The 27,961-nt window shown below is 43.1% G+C and overlaps 1 long non-coding RNA gene across 1 annotated transcript in view; it reads left to right on the forward strand.

Moving 5' to 3' along the window:
* Nucleotides 1–6,568: 6,568 nt before the first annotated feature.
* Nucleotides 6,569–27,961, forward strand: part of LOC144767598 (uncharacterized) — a 95,403-nt gene continuing 74,010 nt past the window's right edge. The window contains exon 1 of the long non-coding RNA XR_013598276.1: nucleotides 6,569–6,688. This is a non-coding gene — a long non-coding RNA (uncharacterized LOC144767598). The remainder of the gene's footprint in view (nucleotides 6,689–27,961) is intronic.

Genomic DNA, 27,961 nt, shown 5'->3' on the forward strand with positions numbered 1-27,961 from the left:
GCTGCCGATGACAAGGAAACTTGCAAAACAGCTACGATTTCTTTATTGCATCACTTGTCAGATTTGAATCACAAGGTGTCACCTTCAAAAATGCAATACTGCTGCCAAGAAGTGACCTACCTAGGTCATCTCTTGTCAAAGGAGGGAAGGAAGTTGACCCCAGAGAGAATAAAAGCAATTACACAGATGAATGTTCCTAGCACGCAGAGAGAAGTACGTGCCTTTTTAGGTATTACCTCATATTGTAGGCAATGGATCCCAAATTTTTCTCTTTTAGCAAAACCGTTGGTAGCCTTGACTGGGAAAGGTGTTCCGAGTCCGGTACCATGGTCTGCTGAATGTCAACAGAGTTTTTCTGAGTTACGAAATGCACTGTGTTCAGCACCTGTATTGGGTACACCCGACTACAGTAAGCCATTCACGCTCTATGTCCACGAGAGAGAAGGTTGTGCATTGAGTGTTTTGACGCAGAAATTTGGTGATAAACAACGCCCTTGTGCGTATTTTTCATCAACATTAGATCCAGTAGCTAGAGCATTGCCTAGTTGCTTGAGAGCTACAGCCGCAGCTGCAGCTTCCATTCGACAATCTGCTGGTTTAGTAATGAACAACATGCTAGTAGTTATGGTTCCTCATGCTGTGGATACACTCATGAACCGAACCAAGACGCAACACCTTACCAGTGCTAGATTATCAGGTTATGAACTGACACTATTAGCTAGTCATATTCAGATCAAAAGATGCAATGTATTGAATCCAGCAACATTGTTGCCGACTAGCCAAGAGTCGGGTGATTCCGAACCACACGACTGTTGTTTCAAAACTGAGGAAGAAACAAAAGGACGAATTGATCTAAAAAACACTCCGTTGTCAGATCCAGATGGCACGTTGTATGTTGATGGGTCTTGCTTCAAATTGGAGAATGGTGATGTGACTGCTGCTTATGCAGTAACGACCTTGAGTACGATTGTGGAGACTGCAAGAGTGAGTCAGAATTCTGCCCAGGCTGCAGAATTGATCGCGCTAACAAGAGCGTGCGTTTTAGCTAAGGGAAAGAGAGTGAATGTGTTCACAAATAGTCAGTACGCGTTCGGCGTGGCCCATAGTTTTGGCCGTTTGTGGAAAGAGAGAGGTTTCATTACGTCCCATGGGACTAAGATTCAACATGGTCAGCTAGTTAATGACTTGTTGGAATCTCTAACCTTACCGACTAAAGTTGCGATTGTGAAATGCAGTGCTCATAAAGCAATCACGGATGATGTTGGTCGTGGGAATGCTTTTGCTGATGAGACTGCAAAACAGACAGCTAGAAATATGATGAGTAGAATGTATGTTGCAACGTCTGCAAGATGGATTTCTGAGTCTGGAATGTGTGAGGACACAGTGGAAAGCGTGAAGGAAATTCAGAAAGAGGCGACTGAGGAGGAAAAGCTTGCATGGAGAGAGAGCACGGGTAAATTGGACTCGAGTGGGTGTTGGATTGACTTGTCGGAACAACAGCGTTGGATGTTGCCTGATGCGTATGTGCTTGCAGTAGTAACGATGGCACATGGAACAGCGCACATCAGTTCAAAAGGGATTTGTAAGATGTTGGCTCCGGTCTGGAAGAATGATGGGATTAGTAAGTGTGCAGAGAGAGTGGTGAGAAATTGTATGGTATGCTTGATGCATAATCCTGGCAAGGGAATCCCCACACCTGCAGGTCACTTCGCTCCTCCTTCCTGCCCCTTTGAAGTGATCCAGCTAGACTTCATTCACATGGATCGTTGCAATAATCTGAAATACGTCCTAGTGGTAGTTTGTGCTTTCTCCAGATGGATCGAAGCATACCCACTGAAGGACAATACTGCCTTATCCACTGCCAAAATTCTTCTTAAAGAATACTTCCCCAGATACGGAATGCCACGGATTGTATGGTCAGATAACGGAAGTGAGTTCGTAGGGAAAGTTATGCAGAGTGTGTGTGCCGGCCTAGGGATTAGACAGAAGTTTCATAGTGCGAATCATCCCCAGTCCGCGGGTTTAGTCGAGGGTTACAATGGCACCCTTAAACTGAAACTTGCTAAGATACAAGCATCCACGGGTTTGTCCTGGCCAGACGCATTGCCTTTGGCTTTGCTATCAACAAGAGCAACCGTACATTCTAGAGTAGGGCTTAGTCCTTATGAAATAGTTTTTGGCCGTCCTGCAAATGTTTGGGGGGTACCTAGACCGAAAGAATTTAAGCAGCTGGAATACCCAATGTTAATTGATTACCTTTTCGACTTGACTGCTAAATTGAGTCTTATTCACCAACAGGTTTTCGATGCATTGCCAAAGCCACCGGAGAGTCCAGGCCATCAGCTGAAACCGGGTGATCAGGTGGTCATCAAAAATTTTGCAAGAACAAAAAATCTTCAGCCCAGATTCATTGGCCCTTTCCAAGTCCTGCTAGCAACGAGAACTGCTATTCGTGTGGCCGGAAGGAAAAACTGGATCCATACGACACATGCTAAACGTGTGCCTCTGCCACTTCCTTACGACAACTGGGTAAAGAAAGGAATCGGTACCTCTGAAACGGAACAAATCCCCAGGTTCATACCTTTCAGCGATGCAGAACTGATCACGGATTCACCAAATTCTGACTCTCCTCCTGAAACTGCTCTTTTGAACCCTGAACATTTGTCATCCACACCCAATGAACATTTGCCATCTGCACCAAAAGAACATTTGCCATCTGCGAACGTGAACATTGCAACGTCAGCTGAAAATACATTGTTTCCAGATCAGACAGCTCCTGCAAAACTGAGATACAACTTACGTTCTCGCAATATGGACAAATAAAGCAGGAAACTGCCTATTTTCAGATTTGAATTTGCTATACATTGCCTCCAGCCAGGAAGTTTGCTAATACTTTCTTTTTGTTTTAAAATTGCCTTGCCGTCTGGGTAGCCGTAGGGTCGTGGCTGTGTGCCTAGTTGAATCTGCGGGGGTCAGACACAAGGTTGATCTTTCTGTTAGTTCTGGGAACTCCCAGGGCTGATAGAGGCATTTTCATCTACGTACACATCATCAGTGGTCGCGAACGGTCGTAGAAGATGGAGCTTCCTGAGCTGCTATGAGAAAATGTAATTTATGTTCGTAGAAATAGACTGTACAGAATACTTCACAGCAAATGCTTTCTAATGCAATGTGCAGTTACATTTTTAATTGTTTTGATAACGTTGGTGGGTGGAATCGTCTTTGGTGTACATTTGATTTTTATGCCAGTAACTACAGTACCTTCCCTTGATCCTACTACTTCTACGGTTTCTTCTATGCATTCTTTTCACTCATTTCCTGAACACGAACAAGCTCGACGCTCAGAATTTATTAACAATACATTTGTACAGCTCTTGCATCAACACCAACTGGTAGTTAATACTACAGACTGCTGGGTGTGTGGCTTGATACCTCACACTATGGATAAAGGCATTCCCTATCTAGTCTTGCCTTTTAGCTACAGTGGATCATTTCAGGCCTTTCAGACCATTTTTTCATATGCCCTTGAGACCTATCCTCCGCGTCCACCACGGTCCACTAAATACAACTCAGCCAACAAAGCTTTAGTCCAGGGAATTATTGACATGATTAAAGACGTCAATAATACTCCATCTTATCCTAGAGATGAATTACGGGTGTATTTGAGTTGGAACTCTACAGAGTATCGCCTTAGTTTGGGAGAAAGCAAGCGTAAAAGCTCCACTTCAGTTTGGGTCGTGCCTCACCGAGGTCAGGTCTGTTTGCAAGGAAATGGGAGAAATCTGAGAGCTCAGCTAGGGAGGAGTGAGTGCGTTGAGACTTACGTATTTCTGTCTAACTCCTCCCCTGCCTTTCTGACTGCTAGGGGTACCTACTTCATCTGTCAGGACAGAGCATATACATGGCTGCCTGCTGACTTTTCAGGTTCATGTTATATTGCTCGATTGTTACCCCCGACATACACTGCTTCTTCAGATTATCACAAAACCAGAGTAGCAAGAGGTGTCTTCAGCAAGGAAGATACCGCTGGTCAAGAAGCTGGAGACTTTTTCAAAGGTTTCCTTCCGTTTTGGGGGCCTATGGCCAATAGTAGAAATCTACGTCAACTAACACGGGTAGTTGAATCTACTATTACAGAAACTGCTGGTGCCCTTAGTAACTTAACAGCTGAGCTTCAGGCGGATCGTCTCATGACGTTGCAGAACCGTATGGTTCTAGACGTAATACTTGCAGATCGAGGTGGGGTATGCAGAATGATCCAATCGAGCTGCTGTGTCTTTATTCCAAATAATGCTCCAACAGTCTATGAAGCAATCTCTAAGCTACACAAGATTTCCGACTCTATACACGTAGATAAGGGAAACTGGTCCTTCATGGAGTGGTTTTGGACTCTGGTATCAGCGTGGGGATGGAAGGTTCTGATGGTCATTGGTGTCATCCTAGTATTTCTGTTCTCGTGCTGTCTTATTATCCAATGTGGTCCCGCTCTGTGTAGTCTCTGTGCTGCAACCTGTTTCAGAAAACCACCTGCATTAGGAGAAAAGACACGAGACAGGATGATGATACAACAACATGTCACTGACCTAATGAGCATAGAATTAGACTCTGACTCTGATATAGACTGAGTAATTGCCTATGTAAGGGCAAAAGGAGGGTCTGAGGTTCCGTGACGATTTTACTCGTGTTTGTAAACATTGTCGTAAATACATAATTTCGGTATCAGTGAACCGCAAATGATCCATTTAGTATATCCTGGTGTTTTCGCTATGCTACGAGCAAGAGCACTCCTGTTACCAACACATTTGTGATTTACCCATGACATCCATCTTAGAACACGGAAGCCATTTTGTATTCCTTGCCCTCACATAGTCAATGGACACGCAATGACCTCTTTTTATTTAAGGACACGTAGGCCTTAACCGGCGATTCACCTTGCGAGTGACACGTGCACCTTAGGCCAGCAACGCTGTAGCAGCATGACTCGGCAAGAACTGCCTCCCCAGCCTGAGGCCAGTCCTGCTATACTGGTTCTTGTGTTCGTTGGCCTGATCATGATTAGGCGGCCGAAGCTGGTAACCGTGCCCATTTACGACCCACAAACATTTCTTATCCTGTCTTTCTATCTTCTGCACCTGGCTCTGCTCCTTTCCTTCTGGGCCTTTATTAGGGGGAGGTAACGAAATTTACGATGAGGCGGTCCGGGTCTTGAATGAAGAATTGACATGGGATTATGATGGACTAGTGGGAACCCCTCATTCGTAATGTTTTGACATCAGATACTGTTGACGATTCCTGTGCAACGCCAAATATTTATTGTTTAAGACACGAATGTTTAGAACTGTGGTAACATGTAAAGAATTTGCCTGAAGCCCAATATTTAGTATATAAGGAGCAACCCTCTTTGTACAAATTGAACAGGCTCCTAGATACTGCCCATGTGTAGTTTCTGTGACTTCTGTGTCCCTGCAGTAATAAACCTTTGGTCTTTGACGCCACCATCGAGAAGCCCGTGTTTCTGTTTGTTTTGTGCACCGAGACAGGTGGAACTCCGGGGTCTTCGGGTGTTATCCCTGACACCTCTGGACGGAACCAAAAAGTCCAGAACTCCATAGGGCCCAGGTGGGTTGCACCTTGCCCAGGAAGCTCAGCCTTGGGGATGTCATTCAGAAATACCCCCCCCCCCCCTTTAGTGCTGGGTTTTTTTTACAATCTTGAATGTCAATTATTAAAAGTGTGTGTGTTTTGCTAATTATGCATTTTAAACTTCCTTGTCATGTTTATGTGGTATGTATATTAAACATGGCCGTTTTAAACCCACGCAAATCTCTGTCGTTGATATACATGTGGGTTTAAGGTATGTGGGGTTGGGGCGGGGACATGCTGGGGGTCCGGGTCCTATTGTTCCTGCTTATATTTCGCACGCTTTACATAAACCTGTATTCCCTACGAGTGTTTGCTTTTTCCTGAATTAAACCTCAAATAAACATGTTTATTCTTTGTTTGAATTAAATAACGTTATAAGCTGTAACTGGTCAGTGAAATGCTAAACGTACTAAAAATTGGCATGTTTTGCTATTTCTAGTCACACCCATGACTCCGCCCACTAATTCAATCTTCGGTTATTCCCGCCCCCTGATTCTCCACCCACAGTTCCCCTACTTTTTTTCCCACTTCGACCACTGGATTTATCAAAATAGAGAGATAGGTCCACCATGGAAACACCAAAGTCCACATAGGGACTACATCTCTCCCAGTCCAAGATGACAGTGCTTTCCCGTTTCCTCGTGCATCCTTCACAGTTTATTGCCAGGAGTATTTTGTACGCACAAACATATCTTTCCACCAACGTAGATCTATAGAAATGAAACATGTAAACATCACTTGTGTATTTGTATCAAACCTTATAATACTACCGAGGTCTCAGCTCCAAGCCGCCGCGTCACATGCAGCAGGATGTGGCCATCTCCACTTTACTGACTGTCTCACGCACACTCTCTTGACCTTCAGACTTCCTCCAAATATAACACTCTGCTTTAGCACTTCTCTAAAAGCCGCCATTTCAGGAACAGGCGGTTCTTGTAAATATATTTCGTGCATTCCCTCCTCACTCTTGCACCTTACTTGCCTCTGTTCATCGCGGGCTTTTCTAATTCCTGCACGTGCTCGGTCGGTCTGTGGATCTCCTCTGGTAAGACGTGCCTTAGCCTCAGCAGATCTACGTGTATCATCTTGTGTTTGTTAACCATGGTTTTAGATAAATAATTCATTATATCTTTAGAATTCACTGTCAATAATATCTATCTGCCTGTCTGTCTGTGCTGTCATTTTTCTTAAATCACAGTGGATTTTCCATTAGCAACGGTCTCTGCAAATAATCTTGGACGAAGGCACAGCAAACTAAGGGCACAGCCTTGCCCTCATTCGGTGACTTTTCGTGCTTTGGAGAATTGTTGGCCAGACGCCCTGGTGATAAAAGCAGCGTGTCACTGTCAGTGCTGTGCTTCTGTACTTCTGCAAAATCAGTTCTGATCGCTGCAAAAATAATGATTTGCTTGGCCGTTTCCCTTCTTTCCCAAACCTTCAGACCCCAGTGTGCTGCTTGCATTACGTTCTTCTATTAGTAGCAGTTCCTCAAGGCTGTGACGGAGGCTTCGCATAATGTACTATTGCTGTTTTTTGCTTTATTTTCTGCAATGAACATAATATATAGTAAAAACGGATAATTCATCATGAATAACAGAAAATGAAAAAAAAGGGCCATGTGTCCTTTAGGGACATGGTAGACGTTAATCACCCCTTGCCGTTCTTCAACCTTCGGAAGGAAAAGAAAACAAAATGAAGCGCCCCACAGAGAGGTAATGCTTCATGGCGCATAACTGGATGTCCCTGGACAGCCCCTCTTCACCATATCTCTACACAGTCTGTCAATCAGGCTGGTAACACGCAATAACATGCCAGCATTCACTGCACAGGACAAGGTGTCGTGTCACAAACACACTGCTTACATTTGCAAACACTTCTTGGCCTAAACGAGCAGCCGGTTGGAGTGATCCTTGCACTTCATGCCTTGCCCAAACATAGGGTGAAAGGATGTTCTTGTCGTTGCCTTGCCAAAGGCTCTTGTGGTATCCCATTGCACCCATCAGCTCTGCATTGCTGAGGGTGAAATGGATTAACGTGCCGTTTACCCTGCGTTGTCGAAGTGTGTGGGGGTATTTGATTATCTCAGCATTAACCACACGTGAGGGAACTGCACAACCATCCACTAGCCGTGCACGAGGATGGGGCAGAGCTGATAGACTCCGTTCCCCATCCACAGTCGTCAAGGCCGAGGAGAGGATAACACACACAAATAACACCCTGGCCTCTATCAGCTGCAATTACCCCAAGTCCTCTAACACCACCAGCCATTGGGTAAATCGGGGGTTAAAAAATAAAATAAACACCCCTGCTCCTGGAGAAATGACAACCCCACCCCTGAGCAGGGCATGTGGGGACAGATATATTGATTGTAGTCACTCCGACCGCTTGAAAAGATTTGCAGATATTAAGAAAAGGGGACTGGGGCAGCTGCTGCGTGGGGTGATGGGAAACAAACTCCTCTCACTCGTAGGCGGCCTTGTGGGGACCAGCTAGTCGTCCAGGGGTCCGTTTCATGCTCCCCCCATGTATTTCTTTCAAGACGAACATTTTCAAAAGCATCCTGTGTCATTTTAAGGGACATTTGCTCCTTTAGGAACGTTTTCCTCGAGGAAGTGCAAACGCAGAAGCGAGGCCTCTGCTGTCCCTTGCAGGCCTCCATCCCTGCGTTCACAGGGGAACAGAAATTGCCTCCAGCTGCCATGTTATTTATCAGAGAGTTTTGTGATAACCCACTAAAATTGGTATTGTTATGCAGGTGTTATGCAAGTGTAGCAAAAAGGGTTCTGCCCATTTAATCTGCCAGATTTTTCACTTTTAAAAACCCTGCTTTTGACCCTCACTATGGGCGTGCCTCTCTACTCCAGTCTCACCCACAGTAATCGCATGGTAATTGGCCCACACGTGTTTACTACCAGTGTTTGCCTTATAGAAGATAAGCAGCCGCGGTCGGTAATGGGTGTACCTGCAGGGCGGTGACGTGGGGAGGAGCAGGGAGGGGTAGTAATCTATGGGTTACGGAGGTGTACTGGTAAGTAAACATATAAATAAATAAAACGAATTTCGTTGTGTGCACTGCACCCCCAAAATGCGATGCAGTGCGCGCAACGAAATTCATTGTATTTATTTAAATGTTTACTTACCTGTAAAGCCCGTAATCCATAGATTACTGCCCCGCACCCTGCCCTCCCCCTCCCCTCCCCCTCCCCACGTCACCGTTCTGCAGGTACACCCATTACCGACCACGGCTGAAGATAAGGCTCCTGCGACGCAGCTAGAGTAAGGGGCATGATGCTGGTTATATGTGAACATGTGTGCACATGCATGTACATAAGTGTGCAGGCTGCGTGTAGTGGACAACACTTAGGAATCACAAGAGGTCACAGCTTCAACCCCTGGCCTGCTCATTGTGGCCCATGGTGCTGCCTTTCTGACTCCTGGTCTCTGAGGTGGCATAATCCATGCCAGGAACACATGGGGTCTCGGCATACCCCATTATTCACTATTATTGTAATAAAAATGTAGCACACTTAGGGTCTATGTTAGCAGATGTGGTAAATAATGAATGGATTTAAATGTATGTTGTATGTGTTCTTGGGAGTGAGAGGCTTTTTAATTTAGAGAAACGTGCATATGTGTGAGAAAATATTTCTGTATGTGTTAGCATGTGTGTTTGTGAGTGAAAGTGATGAAGAGTCAAATGACGGTCTGTGAATGAGATTGTGTGAAATTGAGGCCCAGATTTGCTTTTTTTGAGAAGACACCGCTGCACCAAAGTTGCTCCACTGCCTTCCATCAAAGAGGGGAGGAGGGAGAAACCATTTGCACTATTAGCAGCCATGCAACAATGCAGCTACCATTGTGCCAGAGTGCAAGGTGTGGGCACTCTCGGAAGCATAGGTTTTGTACTGGAAAGGGTCTCTTCCAGTCCAAAAACTAAATTTGAAGGTATTTTCTGCTCTGTATGTGTGCTGTATAATAAAGCATACATGCAAAGTTGGAAAAACAATACGAAGTGAAAAATAATCTGGTTGTTATGCCTGGCTCGATGAGGCATCAGATGTTGGTGCAAATTCCTGTCTAAAACTGTTTGTAGATAGGGACTTGCATTAAAACCTATGAGTGGTTGCTTTGGAACCCCCTTGCATCATCCATGGAATCCTCCCTTGATACTAAATAATGCAAAGCAGCATCATAGCACAACTTTGTGTTACCCTTTGATACTATCCAATTCAAATACTCAATTGTTATGATGTAAGGTTATATGATGTCACTTCCCATAATGTCATTGAGGTCAAAGAGTATGTGATGTCCCTACTGCTACCCCAGCACCGGGCTGAGCATGATAGGCTACAGTCATGCTCAGCCTGGTAAACTTGCACGGGTAGCCTGATTCAAGAGGGGACTCTTCAAGGTGAAATGTTGACCTGGGCTAGGCCCTATAATATTAATGGGAACATATAGGTAGGTTCCGGAGGATTTATTGGCTTATCTTCACTGTCACTGTATTGTATATAAAGCTCACAGTTTTCTGTTTTTACTGACTGTCACAGATGAATACAGACAGAAAACAATGTTTTTATGTCTTTTTATATTTTTAAAAGTTAAACAACACTGACAATGGTGCGTTTGTGAGAGATTCGCAATGCTGTCTGTTGAGATTTCCTTAAATACATACAATTAAATATAATGCTAATATGTACCTGTTAGTGTAGCGTTTGTGGCTGCCTAATTTGTTAAAATGAGACAGGCATATGAGTGCACGTCCAAGATGTTAAATAAATGTGGAAATATACCGTTTTGCAACCCCATTTAGACTCAAACACAAAATAAATATGGCTAAGTACCAATAAGTTGGTCCAAAAATGAAATTTGGGTAAATACAGATGGAAATGTTAAAAAAGAAAATACCATAAAAAAGGAGCTCAAATTATATGCATAGGGGGACAACTGCATTAGATTGCTGTTTTACTGTTGTATGGCTTGGCAGTTCGGGCTGGACTGTTACCATGAGGCACACGGTCAGACTGATTTGCATCTTAATGTAACAGAACTGCGGACAGTGGACCACTCCTGTTCCAAGCACCAATCCTAATATCACCAATATAATTTGTGTTGCTGATTTCTAAAATACTGGCGTGCAATTTTCAAATGCCCCCTGTCCCCAAGGGCATATCCAAAAGGTTGGAGATAATCTATATTTTTTTATAAATGAAAAAGCACCGCTGCAAAGTTAAATGTCCAATAATTCGTTGAAGAGTATTAACTCGTTAGGCCGTTCACATTCATACAGACGCTGAATCGTGAGCAATGATGAAAAGATATATGGAATTCAATGTTCCTTTAATAGTCCATACAAACACCAGCCAACGCGTTTCGTTCCGTTACCGGAACTTCTTCAGGGCTGTAAATCACAAAAGACATACAAAAACCACCATAAGTGCCACAACAGGAAACCAACATGTATGCGTACATACATACATTAGTGTCTAAAAACAATACAATTCTATACAGACAGCGACTATGGGGAACCTTTATAAATTTTTATAAAAAATCTCTCTTATGGCTAAAAAGAGAATCATTTCTTATATACCAATTATTTTTCAACATATTTACATATCCCATATCGCATATTGTTGACTGTATTCTTAGATTCGCATTAAAATTCATACTTTGATTATGTGTATCAGCGTCATTCTTTTCTACTAGCTTATTCTGTCATTATCAGTTGTGGGAATTTAGCATATAACACATTAATTTATAAGAAAAAAATCAAGTCACTTTGCGGGAAATGGCTTCTCCCCAAGCACATTGCAATTCAAACTCGAAGGTCACGGAAGGACAATTCCTACATGAAGTCATCAATATCATCATATCAACATTAGTATCAGCAAGAGTAATAAAAGTACACACTCCAGCACTATTCGTTGCCACATCACATTTCTCTAATAGTTTTCACCAAAATAGTTTGTCAGACTGGAAACCCACTAAAAGGAATGTGTTTATATATGTGAACTCAAGCCCACAAAAAACACACAATGTCTGGCTCAAAGCCCAACCCATTCCAATGCTACATATCCTGTATGCTAATCGATAGAGTAGCCACTTGTACTATGTCTATGCATTTTTAACACACGCGAAACACCAGATATTTAGAGTCGTTCTGCAAGAGTCCTACCTAAATAATTTTCCAGACGCTGGGTGTTTCTGTTCCGAAATCCTCATCCATAAGTATATATATATTTCCTGGGTTTGGATTACCTCGCTATGTTAGACTCATCTGATTGGTCCTATTCCATTCCATTAGGAGAACATATATGTCCGATATTGTGCCAGGTATTAACCTAAGAGTTGGGATAAAAGGAGAAGGAATAGTAGGATATGGGGGATGGGTATCCACAATTTTATAGGTACATGTCCAGACCGATATCGTTGATATATATGGACAGACGGTCCCACCCAGACATTAGTTGTTTCCAGCGGCATAGACTACCCATATTAAAAAAACGCCTACCTTTTCAATATGTGCAGGGTCTCTGTCCTCAATTAAGAATGTCGCCCCTTAGCTCAATATTCAATTTCAAAGGTAATATCGGTTTATGGTAGTTGCCTATAAGAAACAAAAATATATGCAAAGAGTGTAAATATAATCTTTATATCCAAAAAACTAGGATCTGGTAAACCTGTTTATATATTAGTATGTTACTAAGTCCACATGTAAGTCGTGAAACCAGGTTATTGGTCTGCACGCATATCCACATCCCCTATGCTTCGAAAAAGATGAAAGGGGATAGTTATACGGGTGCACGATTTGATTAATAAAATAAAACGTGCCAAAAATCTTAGACTTGCACTCCTTTACGATTTGTACCATAGAGAGAGAATTAACATGAACCCCACCGCCAAAAAACACTTATGTGAGGTGTCTAGTATGTCGCTAGTATAGCATGCGGATACCATCCCCTCCGGCAAAGCAAATGCATATAGATATTTGACGCTTTGCAAAAAAGGGGATAAACGAGAAAAAAGGCGAGGTGGGGGAAAGAGTCTCGTCATACACGAGAAACTCTATTGTGGATAGTCAAAAATTCAAATTTGGCACATACCCGTATGGTCAATAAACCATCCTCGATGGTAGCGTCTCGGATCCCCGGCGTCAGTAACAATCCAACTAAGGATAGGCGGCCCGCTCGCCCGCCATGGAGTTTAAACGTGATTCGCGTCAATCACGTGTGTAGGGCCGCAATCCAATCGTATTCTACCTCGGAGGAAGCCACAAACGTGACCGCCATCTTAGCCTAGTCATTAGTTAGCAGTTTGTAACCAAAAATTGCGTTATCAAACCAGCTTATGTCACTTAGTGCGAGATAGTAGTTGGATAGATAGCATCCTCACTGGATGGTGACATAGTAACCATTCCACTGGAGTAAAAATCATTTGATGATTAATTTTTTGGCAAACAAAGAAAGAAACGGCAACTGATTTGTGCGTGTTGCTAATTAGCCCGAATGAGAGTCTATCGACGAAAAACCCAATAAATGTGAGTGCATCAATAGGTCAGAAAAATAGCATGTCAAATTGGTTTAAAATTGCATCCCTTAAAACAAAACACATTTGAAACAACAACCATTCAAGTGCCTTAGCAGAGGGGCGGACCGTGTTGTATAACCACAGTAGAGAAGAACTAAGTCTCTCAACATTTGACACATGTTATACAGGTGGCAATGAAGACTAAACATTATATCCCAATTCAAGCCAGCTCAAGAGCACAAAAAGATCAACAGTTAGTTTGTGATCATATTGCCATAATGGCAAATGTGTGAATTATAGGTATGTTAATGAAAAACTTATCACAGATCATATCATTAAAACTCGTTGCATGAGCAACTCATAAATATGAGTTCCAAATGAGTTGGAAAAAGAGAGCCAGTAGGGAGGCCCCAGCAACATTGTGTAGTGCACCTCAAATATATACAATACCTTTCAATGTGTATTCATGAAACGGTTGGTGACATAGATATAACATAGCAGATCATTGTAAGTAGTAGTGCATCTCATCTTCGGTATTGTGTCCCTTTTCCAGACACCTCAAACGACAAATCCTAGTACCTGGATGTCTACTAAGCCTAAAGGTTTCTTCACCTGTGGGGGATGTAACATTTGCCCTCTGGGAAAAAATATATGTCGGTAGTACGATACGACCTTTGAAAATGAGGATCCAAGAACATGTACGGGCCATCAAAAACTTCGACCTAAGATACCCAATGATATATCACATGAGAGAACACCACAAAGATAATTGCAAGATATGGGTACAGGGTATTGATCATGTGCCTCCACACCCTAGAGGTGGCGATCGTGAACTAACCCTAAGGAGGAAGGAAGCATCTTGGATTTGTCGTTTGAGGTGTCTGGAAAAGGGACACAATACCGAAGATGAGATGCACTACTACTTACAATGATCTGCTATGTTATATCTATGTCACCAACCGTTTCATGAATACACATTGAAAGGTATTGTATATATTTGAGGTGCACTACACAATGTTGCTGGGGCCTCCCTACTGGCTCTCTTTTCCCAACTCATTTGGAACTCATATTTATGAGTTGCTCATGCAACGAGTTTTAATGATATGATCTGTGATAAGTTTTTCATTAACATACCTATAATTCACACATTTGCCATTATGGCAATATGATCACAAACTAACTGTTGATCTTTTTGTGCTCTTGAGCTGGCTTGAATTGGGATATAATGTTTAGTCTTCATTGCCACCTGTATAACATGTGTCAAATGTTGAGAGACTTAGTTCTTCTCTACTGTGGTTATACAACACGGTCCGCCCCTCTGCTAAGGCACTTGAATGGTTGTTGTTTCAAATGTGTTTTGTTTTAAGGGATGCAATTTTAAACCAATTTGACATGCTATTTTTCTGACCTATCGATGCACTCACATTTATTGGGTTTTTCGTCGATAGACTCTCATTCGGGCTAATTAGCAACACGCACAAATCAGTTGCCGTTTCTTTCTTTGTTTGCCAAAAAATTAATCATCAAATGATTTTTACTCCAGTGGAATGGTTACTATGTCACCATCCAGTGAGGATGCTATCTATCCAACTACTATCTCGCACTAAGTGACATAAGCTGGTTTGATAACGCAATTTTTGGTTACAAACTGCTAACTAATGACTAGGCTAAGATGGCGGTCACGTTTGTGGCTTCCTCCGAGGTAGAATACGATTGGATTGCGGCCCTACACACGTGATTGACGCGAATCACGTTTAAACTCCATGGCGGGCGAGCGGGCCGCCTATCCTTAGTTGGATTGTTACTGACGCCGGGGATCCGAGACGCTACCATCGAGGATGGTTTATTGACCATACGGGTATGTGCCAAATTTGAATTTTTGACTATCCACAATAGAGTTTCTCGTGTATGACGAGACTCTTTCCCCCACCTCGCCTTTTTTCTCGTTTATCCCCTTTTTTGCAAAGCGTCAAATATCTATATGCATTTGCTTTGCCGGAGGGGATGGTATCCGCATGCTATACTAGCGACATACTAGACACCTCACATAAGTGTTTTTTGGCGGTGGGGTTCATGTTAATTCTCTCTCTATGGTACAAATCGTAAAGGAGTGCAAGTCTAAGATTTTTGGCACGTTTTATTTTATTAATCAAATCGTGCACCCGTATAACTATCCCCTTTCATCTTTTTCGAAGCATAGGGGATGTGGATATGCGTGCAGACCAATAACCTGGTTTCACGACTTACATGTGGACTTAGTAACATACTAATATATAAACAGGTTTACCAGATCCTAGTTTTTTGGATATAAAGATTATATTTACACTCTTTGCATATATTTTTGTTTCTTATAGGCAACTACCATAAACCGATATTACCTTTGAAATTGAATATTGAGCTAAGGGGCGACATTCTTAATTGAGGACAGAGACCCTGCACATATTGAAAAGGTAGGCGTTTTTTTAATATGGGTAGTCTATGCCGCTGGAAACAACTAATGTCTGGGTGGGACCGTCTGTCCATATATATCAACGATATCGGTCTGGACATGTACCTATAAAATTGTGGATACCCATCCCCCATATCCTACTATTCCTTCTCCTTTTATCCCAACTCTTAGGTTAATACCTGGCACAATATCGGACATATATGTTCTCCTAATGGAATGGAATAGGACCAATCAGATGAGTCTAACATAGCGAGGTAATCCAAACCCAGGAAATATATATATACTTATGGATGAGGATTTCGGATCAGAAACACCCAGCGTCTGGAAAATTATTTAGGTAGGACTCTTGCAGAACGACTCTAAATATCTGGTGTTTCGCGTGTGTTAAAAATGCATAGACATAGTACAAGTGGCTACTCTATCGATTAGCATACAGGATATGTAGCATTGGAATGGGTTGGGCTTTGAGCCAGACATTGTGTGTTTTTTGTGGGCTTGAGTTCACATATATAAACACATTCCTTTTAGTGGGTTTCCAGTCTGACAAACTATTTTGGTGAAAACTATTAGAGAAATGTGATGTGGCAACGAATAGTGCTGGAGTGTGTACTTTTATTACTCTTGCTGATACTAATGTTGATATGATGATATTGATGACTTCATGTAGGAATTGTCCTTCCGTGACCTTCGAGTTTGAATTGCAATGTGCTTGGGGAGAAGCCATTTCCCGCAAAGTGACTTGATTTTTTTCTTATACATTAATGTGTTATATGCTAAATTCCCACAACTGATAATGACAGAATAAGCTAGTAGAAAAGAATGACGCTGATACACATAATCAAAGTATGAATTTTAATGCGAATCTAAGAATACAGTCAACAATATGCGATATGGGATATGTAAATATGTTGAAAAATAATTGGTATATAAGAAATGATTCTCTTTTTAGCCATAAGAGAGATTTTTTATAAAAATTTATAAAGGTTCCCCATAGTCGCTGTCTGTATAGAATTGTATTGTTTTTAGACACTAATGTATGTATGTACGCATACATGTTGGTTTCCTGTTGTGGCACTTATGGTGGTTTTTGTATGTCTTTTGTGATTTACAGCCCTGAAGAAGTTCCGGTAACGGAACGAAACGCGTTGGCTGGTGTTTGTATGGACTATTAAAGGAACATTGAATTCCATATATCTTTTCATCATTGCTCACGATTCAGCGTCTGTATGAATGTGAACGGCCTAACGAGTTAATACTCTTCAACGAATTATTGGACATTTAACTTTGCAGCGGTGCTTTTTCATTTATAAAAAAATACAGACTGATTTGCATATGGCCATGTCTGAACTGGGGGTGTGGAGTGAGCTAAATAATGATGATGGATTAAACCCAGATCAGTTGACTGGGGGTGAGTGTTTGCATTGCTCAACACTCGGTCCATCATCCCCTTTGATTTTGCTTTGTTCGTCCTAAGTTGGCAGGGTATGTCCAGAAGTGGGTCCCTTGCTCACTTTGCCACTGCATTCAAGCTAGCCTGGATGATGACGGCTGATTAGCCAAAAACCGGTCCCAGGATGCTTGTTTCCGGTCCAGGAAAGACATGGCTTGGCAGTTCGGGCTGGACTGTTCCCATGAGGCACAGGGTCAGACTGATTTGCATATGGTCATATCTGAACTGGGCTGGTGAAGTGAGCTAAAGAATGATGATGGAATAAACCCAGATCAGTTGACGGGGGATGAGTGCTTGCATTGTTCAACACTCCGTTCATCATCCCCTTTGGTTTTGCGTTGTTTGCCCTAAGTTGGCAGCGTATGCCCAGACGTGGGTCCCTTGTTCACTTTGCCACTGGATTCAAGCTAGCCTGGATGATGACGGCTGATTAGCCAGAAACCGTTCCCAGGATGCTTGTTTCTGGTCCAGGGAAGACATACATGGCTTGGCAGTTAGGGCTGGACTGTTCCCATAAGGCACAGGGTCAGACTGATTTGCATATGGTCATGTCTGAACTGGGGTGGCGGAGTGAGCTAAAGAATGATGATGAATTAAACCCAGATTAGTTGACTGGGTGTGTGTGCTTGTATTGTTCAACACTCCGTCCATCATCCCCTTTGGTTTTGCTTTGTTTGCCTTAATTTGGCAGCGTAAGCCCAGACGTGGGTCACTTGCTCACTTTGCCACTGGATTCAAGCTAGCCTGGCTGATGACGGCTGATTAGCCAGAAACCGGTCCCAGGATGCTTATTTCAGGTGCCGGGAAGACATGGCTTGGCAGTTCGGGCTGGACTGTTCCCATGAGGCACAGGGTCAGACTGATTTACATATGGCCATGTCTGAACTGGGGTGGTGGATTGAGCCAAATAATGATGATGGATTAAACCCAGATCAGTTGACTGCGGGTGAGTGCTTGCATTGTTCAACACTCCGTCTATCATCCGATTTAGTTTTACTTCTCTTAGGCCTACAAAGGCCAGTGAACTATCAAACTGGGGTGACATATATAGGCTCAGTTAGAATAGGCAAGTCCCAAGAACCGACATGTACACCTTACGGGTTGTCCAAAATTGCCATATTTCGCTTGATCAGCTCAGGATCAGATTCATGGCCTCATGTTACCGTGCTGGGCAAAATTAATAACTTTCCTCCCCAGCAGAGGGATCAATGGAATGGTCGCACAAAAGGAACAATCAACAGTGCTTCACTGAGGACGAATGGGTGGGGAAGAATATCTGCATCTGGTAACTAGCTGTCACACTCTACCAGGGTTGGGCCAAACGAGGCCCACTCACCAAAGGAGTAATCTTTCACAAAAGCAGCCAGGTTTAACTTAGTGGCAATATGCAATATGTAAGTATTTATGCAGCACTCAAACAGTAATACACAAGAAATATCTCATACCAATTTACAACAATAGAGAATATTTTAATAGACAAAATGACAATAGATTGCTAAAAATCAGTAGAACTGTAGTAATGCGTGTTTACAGTTTAAAGAAAAATGGCACCAAAAAGGAGCGAAGAGCCACCTGCAGATATCTAGTTGCGCCGTACCGGGACAAAGTCACATGTCCAGGCCAACCACACTGGATCATGGGTCGGGTACAGGACCAGGACTATCTCTCTGGGTGTTGTACCTTTTGTCATTAGTGTGGGTGCAGTGCGAGGACCTATGTCGGATCTGGTGATGCCACTGATCAGGAGCTGCGAGGTGCTGTGATGGAAGGCCCTATGTCAGCTCTGTGCTTCAATGCTTTGGTTCCAGGAAGTCTGCTGATCAGGAGTTGCAATGGGAGATCCTGCCCCACTCTGTTGCACTGCATTTGATGAGGTGAAAACTTCACTTGCCCAGGCAATAGAGAACAGAACTTGAAGGTCAGCACTGGGAGGGTCAGAGGTCACTCCCACAGAGGTGGCAGAGGGGACCATTTCAGGTCCAGTTTGATCTGGTCAGAAGGGAAGCAGAGAGGCCTCTGGAAGCTTGTTGTGTCCCTTTAGCTCAAACAGGAATTCAGCCTACTAACCCTTGCAGTCACTTCTAGGGATCCTGGATTCAAAGCAAGCAGGTCTAATCTTACATATTCAGACAGCAGGCAGGCCTACTTCTGAATCTTCCACAGGTCAAGGAGTGTTCTGATAAGAGGTTGTGAGGGTGCCTCTTTTATAGCCAGTTCAGCCTGTTTGTGGGGGTCACTCTCTTGGTCTACCCCTTACCTGGTTCAGGTAATTTCTTCCCCTTCCCATGGGTTTGCTTCCAAACTGTCCAGGGTGACAAAGGATAGGCTGGCCCAGGTGTGAGTTCCATTTGCTAGCGACAGGGCAGGCAGCTTCAGAAGTCAGGAATGGGGTGGGCAGAGGCCTTTAGGCTACAATTTGAATCTCTTGAAGGGCTAAGTACAACCCCCATGTCATCCTGCTCAGATGAGGCCCTGACCAACACTCAACTCTCTTTTGTTACCTGTCTGTGAGGAATACACATCAAATTACAAGTGAGCCATTAACATGCATTTAGCCCAGGACACTGACAGAAAGGTACATTTGGTTTAGGCAGGAAAAGTGGTATTTTCAGAATCATAATTTAAAATCCAACTTTACCTTTAAAGAGGATTTTAAGTTACAATTCATATGAGTGGAAGACGTATTTCTCTATCTGTTTCGAAACTGAAATCATCACTAAGGTAACCTATTGTTATCCTACAGAAGAGGTAGCCTTCCTATAGTGAAAGACAATTTGGGGATTTTGTCATTGTCACGACAAATAAGACTTAACTATGTATGTCCTACTTTATAAATACAAAGCACCCTGACCTTAGGGGTGCCTGATAAGTATTAAAAAGAAAGGTTATGGCCTGGCAAAAGGTTTTATTTTGCACATCAAAATGGCAGTTTAAAACTGCACTCACAGGCTGTCAGGATAGACCTGGAGACATATTTTGTAGGGCTACTGTAATGAGTGTTGCATCCAAGTGATGGCATATAATTTTCAGAGACTGGGTAATGGTAGTACCATATAATAGGAATGTATAAGTAAAATGAAGGACCATTTAGTGTATAACAATTTTACCATGTTTAGAAGGGAGAACACAAGCACTTTAAACCTGTTTAGCTGGGGTAAAGCATGCAGAGTCAAAATGCCAACAAAAACGGGTTACAAAAAACAGAGTAGTGAAGACCAAACAAGTCTGGGGGAATAACACACCTGCGCTGTCAGCTCTGTTGTCATCAGAGGTACCTATCCACACTACTATTGATATATTTAGGAATTTATGTACAATGTTTCTAATTCTTAAAATAAAAACACATAGTATCCATGACTCTTTTTTCCATATTTGACCTCTCAGCTACTAGAACAAAATTCTTACTCATGGCTCTTTGTTATAATGAGGAAAGGGCAAGATGGCCGCTACATAGGAGCTCTCTGTAAGAGCTCCTGGGTTAGGGATAACTAGATTTTAGTTTAAATCCCGAAAAACCCAAGCAAAAAGCCATCCTCGCCCCCACCTTCCCCCCCACAACACGAGGAATAAACGCCAACTTACCTGGAGATACCGGGTGACGAGAAACCAGAATCCATCGAGACTGCTCCCTGCTGGACTGAAGATCGTCTGCCTGGAGAATCGACCGGACCGCCTGGACGGACTGAGGATCGTCGGCCTGGAGGATCGACCGGGCCGCCTGGACGGAGGATCAATTGCCTGGATCAATTGCCTGGAGGTCTGACTGCGGCGTGCCCGACCCGCGCTGTGTCGGTGGCCACGAAGAAAGGGAGGCAGCGTCCATGTTGCCCTAGATGCTGGATGTCCCTGGAGGCGTTTCGGGAGGTGCTGCAGCGCTGGTCAGCCCTGGCGCCGACGCTGGTTGCAGCGCACCACTGAGACTGGGGCCCCGGGACCGGGGGCTGGCCTTGGGAGCGGTGCGGTGCGAGGAGCGGTGAGTGAGCACTGCCGGCGCGGCTGGAGGCTTGGAGAGAGGAACGGATGAGGAGGAAGAGCGACGACAAGGAGACCTGGAGGTGGAGAGAGCCAGCGGGTGAGAGACACGGCGAGAGGATGAAAGAGGGGAACGGAATGGAATAAAGCTTACACGGGAGCATTCGAAGCGGCGCGCCTGACCTTAAAATGGCGGCCGCTCGAGACATCTAACTCGCACATAATGAAGGAAGTAAACAAACTTGGAGACTAGACAGTGAAAAAGGACAAAGAAAAAGGAGAGACACAGAGAAAGGAGCCTAAAACAAAGATAATATGAGGCGAGAAAGGGAAAATGGACCAATTGAATAACGAAGGAAGTAAACAACCTGGTGACTAGAAAGTGAAAAAGGACAAAGAAACACAGAGAAAGGAGCCTACAACATAGATAATATGAGGCGAGAAAGGGAAAATGGACCAATTGCATAAGTAGAAAGAGAAAAAGTCCCCTGACTTTAACAAGTACAAAAACGGCGGACATCTTGGAATATCTAGTTTTTAACCGATATACCTCAATAAAGGGCCATCTATAATTAGTGTTACCAGATACAACAAATACAAGGCCCCAAGAACGCCTCTGGAAGCGAAATTAGCATCACTGACATATTGAAATAAAAAGTGTGTAGCGTGTTCCAGCAGGGAACTACGCAATACAATATAGTCAAAGGCCTCGGGGGGAACTACGCAATACAAAATAGTCTAAAGGCTTCTGGAGACCCTCAACGTGAAAACGAAGCGGAAATGGAGGGAAGATACCGAGGGTCGTCCGGGTCTTATGCAAAGAATATAGAATATCCTTCCACCCTATCCAAAAATGCGGCCAAAAAATTCAAACATACTACACTGAGAAAAAATCCGGACACTCTGTTCGCGGACCCATATTTTGATAGAGTTAAAGGTATCATGATGAACGACCTGATATTCTACACAGACAAAACCGCTAAATGGCGTGATATCTTTACAAAAATGCTGTTCACAAAAATGGTAAAAAATATACCACATGGCACAAAAATAACGACCTCAATAACTAAAAGAGGTAATACAGAAGTATGCATTACTATATACAAAACGGGAATAGTGCTGATACAAGCAACTAACAAAGAACTCGAGAAATTTGAGATAACTTTCCAAACTTTAAAGGAATCCATAGTAGGACCTAATCACCAACATAATATAGTAAGACCAAATCACCAACAAAACATGACCCCACCAGATATCACACCCAACAACAACTACCCTGTCACTAGAGATGTCAATTTAACTGACAATCAAATCTCTAACGCCGGAGCTTTATCTGTTACGGCGATGGCAACACCGGAGAATGAGACCGAAAAGATAACGGTGTATAATATCACTGCAAATGAAGAGAAAAACCAGACCGTAAGGGAAGAACCATTACCGCCATCACACGTGGCCACTCCAACGGAAGAGGGTAGCTCAGATCAGAGTGAGCTCCCCTATGATGAGAACTATGAAAGGAACATAGTAGAGGCTATACACCCTCCCCAACCCCCTTCAAATACGAGACTAGAAGTCCACGGATCCATACCTACAAAAACACCCCCTACACCTAACAATATAAGAAACAATGATGACACCCTCAACAGAATCAGGAATCACAACCAAAGTAAGGATACAATGACAAGTTATGTGGCAACAAGAACAGACTACTCTCAGAGGAGAGCAAATGGCAGAACGCAGACTGCCAGATCTATCTCACTTAAGAAATGACCCAGAACACAGAAAGAAACCAAGGAGCTAAAGAAACTAATAAGCAACATGGCACAAGACTCGTGGAAAGTTTCACAGACAATTGGGAAAATCTGGGAGATGACGTTAAACACGAATTCCAAAATCACACACATCCAGAATCTAATACTCCGACCCAACCGACCAAACCGAACCAACCCCATTCCAGAAGAAGTAGCTCATGCCTTACTTCGATCTTATGAACAACAGGCTCCGAGAAAGGAAGAGATTATCGAAACTGTACCTATCGAAATTGTACCTATTGACCCGAATAGATCGTCCCGAAAGAATGATAGGAAAGCAATCCACCACAACCTACAACATATCCAGGTAAATACAACCGAAATAGAAAATGGAAACAGCGTCAACTCACAGAAAACACTGAACTGCCTACTGCTTAACTGTTGCTGGGCAAATAAACATGCATCAGACATAGCCGCCTTAATCCTCAACAAAGAAATCGACCTGGCCATCCTCACGGAAACATGGCTCAATGAATCATCCTCTCCTACCATGGATCTTCTAGTACCACTACAATACAACATTGTCAGGTTGGACAGACCCAGGAAAGTGGGAGGAGGTATAGCGTGCATCCATCGCTCAGAGATAGAGGTCAACCAATTCCAATCTGACCATATAGAATCATGTGAATACCTTGGTCTTAACATAAGATCACCAAATATTCAAAATTACAACCTACATGCGTTTTACCACCCACCGGGAGATAACGCAAAGTTCACAGAGCATCTTATGGAGATCATAACTGCTAACTCTAACCCAGATGCCAACAACATATTCCTAGGTGACTTTAACCTCCACTGGGACGACGGCAATGATAATATGGTCAATTCGATCAAAGACTTCCTCAAGGAGCTAAACCTCTCGCAAATATGCACCCAGCCCACTCACTCACAAGGAGCGACTTTAGACTGGATAATTTCTAGAAACAAAGAAATCTCAATCACCGCTATAGACCCGTGTGATTGGTCTGATCATCACGCCATAACATTCGTGATACCGACAATGAAAAAGGGCAGGAACACGCAACCTCGCAAGGTCAAAAAACTGATACGAGATACAAAAGAAGCTAACATTGAACGATTTGTTGAAAGATGTGAGAAAGACCTGAAGCCACGCAACAACGAGCAGAATGTAAAGGAGCTGACTGATCATTACATAACCTCAATCGGTAATATAGTCAATGACACCTTACCTCAAAAACTGAAAAGTGTCTCGTAAAAGCCCAAAAATCCTTGGTTTAATGAGGCTTTGAACGAGGACAGGCGAAAACTGAGAATGGCAGAAAGGAAATGGAGACAACATCCCTCCTCCCCCGAACTGAAGGCCCTCAGAAAAACAAGAAAACAATATAATCTAAAGATAACTAGCGCCAAAAAAGAATTTATAAGGGCTGAACTGGACAATGCCATAAACAGACCTCGAAAACTCTTCGAGATCCTAAAACAACAGTCAAACAAATTAACTAAAACGGCCCAAGAGAACCCAAAGAATCCCATAAGTTGTGAGAAATTCTCCTCATTTTTCATGGATAAAACTAAACTGCTAGAAGATGAGCTCACAAATGCAGCGGCTAACCTCACGACCCATCCCGTTACCAAAAATAAGGCGAACGCGACAACGGAAGATCCCCCAACAAAAAATAAGGCAAGTTGGGATACATTCGAACTATACAACCATGAAAAGATCGCCAAAACTCTAGCGGAACTTAGACCCAACAACCACTACCAAGACCCGCTACCAGCAAAATGTGTAAGAGAAATCAGCCACACTCTAGTTCCAATCTGGACCGAGATAATAAATGCCTCACTATCACAAGGGACCCTCTCTGACTGCCTAAAAACGGGGCAGGTAGTTCCCATCATCAAAAAACCGACAGCGGATGCAACTGACCCAAATAATTATCGACCAGTGACCAACATCCCTTTACTGGCCAAACTTATTGAGAAATGCGTGCAAGGCCACCTGAGTCAACACATCGCTAAGTTCTCACTATTAGATGACTGCCAATCAGGTTTCAGAACAGGACACAGTACTGAAACTGCGATATTACATATTGTTGATGACGCCTTACAAGCCCTTGACCAAAATCATGCATGCCTACTGATTCTACTAGACTTGTCATCAGCATTTGACACGGTAAATCATGAGATACTGATGACCAGACTACATGACAGGATGGGTTTATCTGGAAATGTTCTGAAGTGGTTTAACTCCTTCCTGCAGAACAGGACTCAGCTATTCCTGGTCAACCAAGCAATCTCCTCCCCATGCCCTAACACAATAGGGGTCCCTCAAGGTTCAACGCTATCCCCAGATCTCTTCAACTTATATGTAGAACCTCTCACAGAGATACTTCGGAATTCACAGATCTCCTACCACATGTACGCAGACGACACACAAATATATATGAAGATTGCCTGCAGTGATGACATTGACCTTATGAATGAAACTCTAAAGAAAGCGTTGCATTGGCTAACAGCCAACCATTTGAAACTTAATGCCAACAAAACAGAATTCCTGTTAATCTCACCGACAAGGAGTCAACCAGAGGTAAAGGAATGGGCTAAAATGGTGACTGCGCTTAACTGCACTCCGACCCTTGTTAATTCAGCCAAATCTCTAGGAATTACACTAGACGAGAACCTAGACATGACAGAACACATCAATGCAATGGCCAAGAGCGCCCGTTTCCATTTGAACTATCTAAGGAAACTGAAACCCTTTATCTCAGAAGCAGATCTAAAACTTGCTATCCAATCGCTAGTTATCTCAAGGATCGAATATGGCTGCACTACGTTAGCTGGCCTACCAAAAACATCCACTGCTCCGCTAAAAGCCTGTCTCAACGCAGCGGCAAGACTTATCACGGGAACGAGGAAATTCAATCACATATCTCCCCACCTGAAGGCACTAAACTGGTTACCCTACGATGCTAGAATTAAAATGAAGATGGCCTGTATCACACACAAAGCGGTCCACTACAACACGCCGAGATATCTAGCCAAGAAAATCAAGCTATCGGGAGGTAACAGATCAACGAGAAGCGCTAAAGAGTTGCTACTACGGCCGGCCTTCTTCCGGAAAAAAAAGACCTATGACCGAGCTTTTTCGGGAGCCGCCCCCAGAGTCTGGAATTCACTCCCACCCTACATCAGGAAGATTCAAAATATTGCAGCATTTAAAAGGGAACTGAAAAGCCATATGATGAGTAAATACCCTACATAGAGATGACCACAGACCAGTGGCACAAACTTTTTACGCCAAAGAGGACGGGAGCCATCACAAACAATTGGAAGGCCAATAAGACAAATGTCTAACCACTCTAGCTATGACTATCCACTCAAGCCTCGGCTGTACACCCTATCGCTACCTCATATTTAGGTGTTATCTGCACTATGTCTCACACCAAAGATACTACCCCTACCTTGTCATGTGAATATTTATGATCGTTATAGCTAGCCATACCCATTCTACTCTTTGGTAATTACTCTGACATTGCTCTGATAATAATTTACAATCCTACCTCATCGAACTTGACTGTACGACTATGACACAACCTAAACCATATGCACCACTTATCGCTAAGTGATCAGGCGTTAGGAATATATTTATTTAATCACCCTAGATAGCATATTGCCTCCTACCTTCCATATTTGTTTTTGCTGTTTTAATTGCTACTATAATGTCAATTTATTAACCTCTATGTCAGTTTGTAACCACCCTAGATAGTATATCGCCTTCTACCTCCATATATGTTTGCTGCTATAATTGCTTATATAATGACAATCTGTAATCTCATATGTAAAGCGCTCTGATACCCACGGGTCTTGTCCGCGCTATATAAAACACTATAAATAAATAAATAAATACCTAAATGGACAGCAGGTATTTCTACCTGATGGGCAGCTTTGTCTGAGCAGAGAGGATTTACAGCAAGGACTTTGTGCATTTTACATGGGAAAACTGGCCTACATCAAATGGCCACAATTAATTTCCTTGTAAGTCCCTAGTAAATGGTACTATGTGCTCCATGAGTCTGTAAATTAAATGTTACTAGTGGTCTGTAGCTCATATTTTGTGCCACCCACTAAAATGACCTTTTAAAACATGCCTCGGGCCTTACACTGCAGTCTGTAATGCAGTTTTACTTCCAATTCAACCTGGGAAAATAAACCTTTTGCCAGGCCTAACCCTTTTTTTCAGTACTTATAAGTCACCCTAAAGTACGCTCTAAAGTCTCATGGGACAAGGTGCATTGTATTTAAAAAGTAGGACATGTGAGCTTAAGTTTTACATGCTCTGACAGTGAAAAACTCCCAAAGACTTTTTCCACTGCAGTAAGGCTATTTCTACCATAGATTTAGACTGGGTAATCTTGTTACACTTAATAAGTGCTAACATCAGATTGGGAGAGGATATAGATATGGGGCCTTATTTATGAAGGCCTTGCGCCGCCGGTGCATCACTTTTAAAATGGGAAAAAGTGACGCACTGGTAGCGCAAGGCCTTCATAAATAAGGCCCATGCTATTTAAACTCAAATGAATTGCAATTTAAAATCCTTTGGTAAAGTCAGATTTTAGGGCTCTATTCTGAATATACTACTTTCAACAATTTGGCATTTTTCTGCCCAGAATAGCTGTGCCTTTCTGCTAGAGTCCTGAGTCACATGACTGTGGATGCTCTGCTGTTGTAGATTGTGTATTGGTTCCAGACAGTAAGACAAATGACTCCTAGGTGTGAAGGGATAGGGTCTACATGTCAAGGTATCTGGAGTGGAGCTGTACATGTTCTGGTTACATATCAAAGGATATTTTCTGCACTACACAGAAAGGAACCTGACACCAAATCTGCCCTTGCCTTTGTCACGCTAGACAGTTTGGAGCCAGGACCAGGGGAAGGGGAAGATCTGACCAGACATGGTTTGGGGGTAGGAGAGGGAATTCACCCAGAGAACTGCTGGCACCAAGTCTACAAATCAGATGTCGAATTTTGGAGCGCATCTTTAGCACCAGTGTTCAACAGTATCAGACTTTCACAGACCCTTCCTGAGTCCTGGCACGGCTCAATTATCAGCCCGATACATAAACAAGGTAGCAAGATGCTTCCAAA

Source organism: Lissotriton helveticus, chromosome 7 (assembly GCF_964261635.1).
Source record: "Lissotriton helveticus chromosome 7, aLisHel1.1, whole genome shotgun sequence".
NCBI lineage: Eukaryota > Metazoa > Chordata > Amphibia > Caudata > Salamandridae > Lissotriton > Lissotriton helveticus.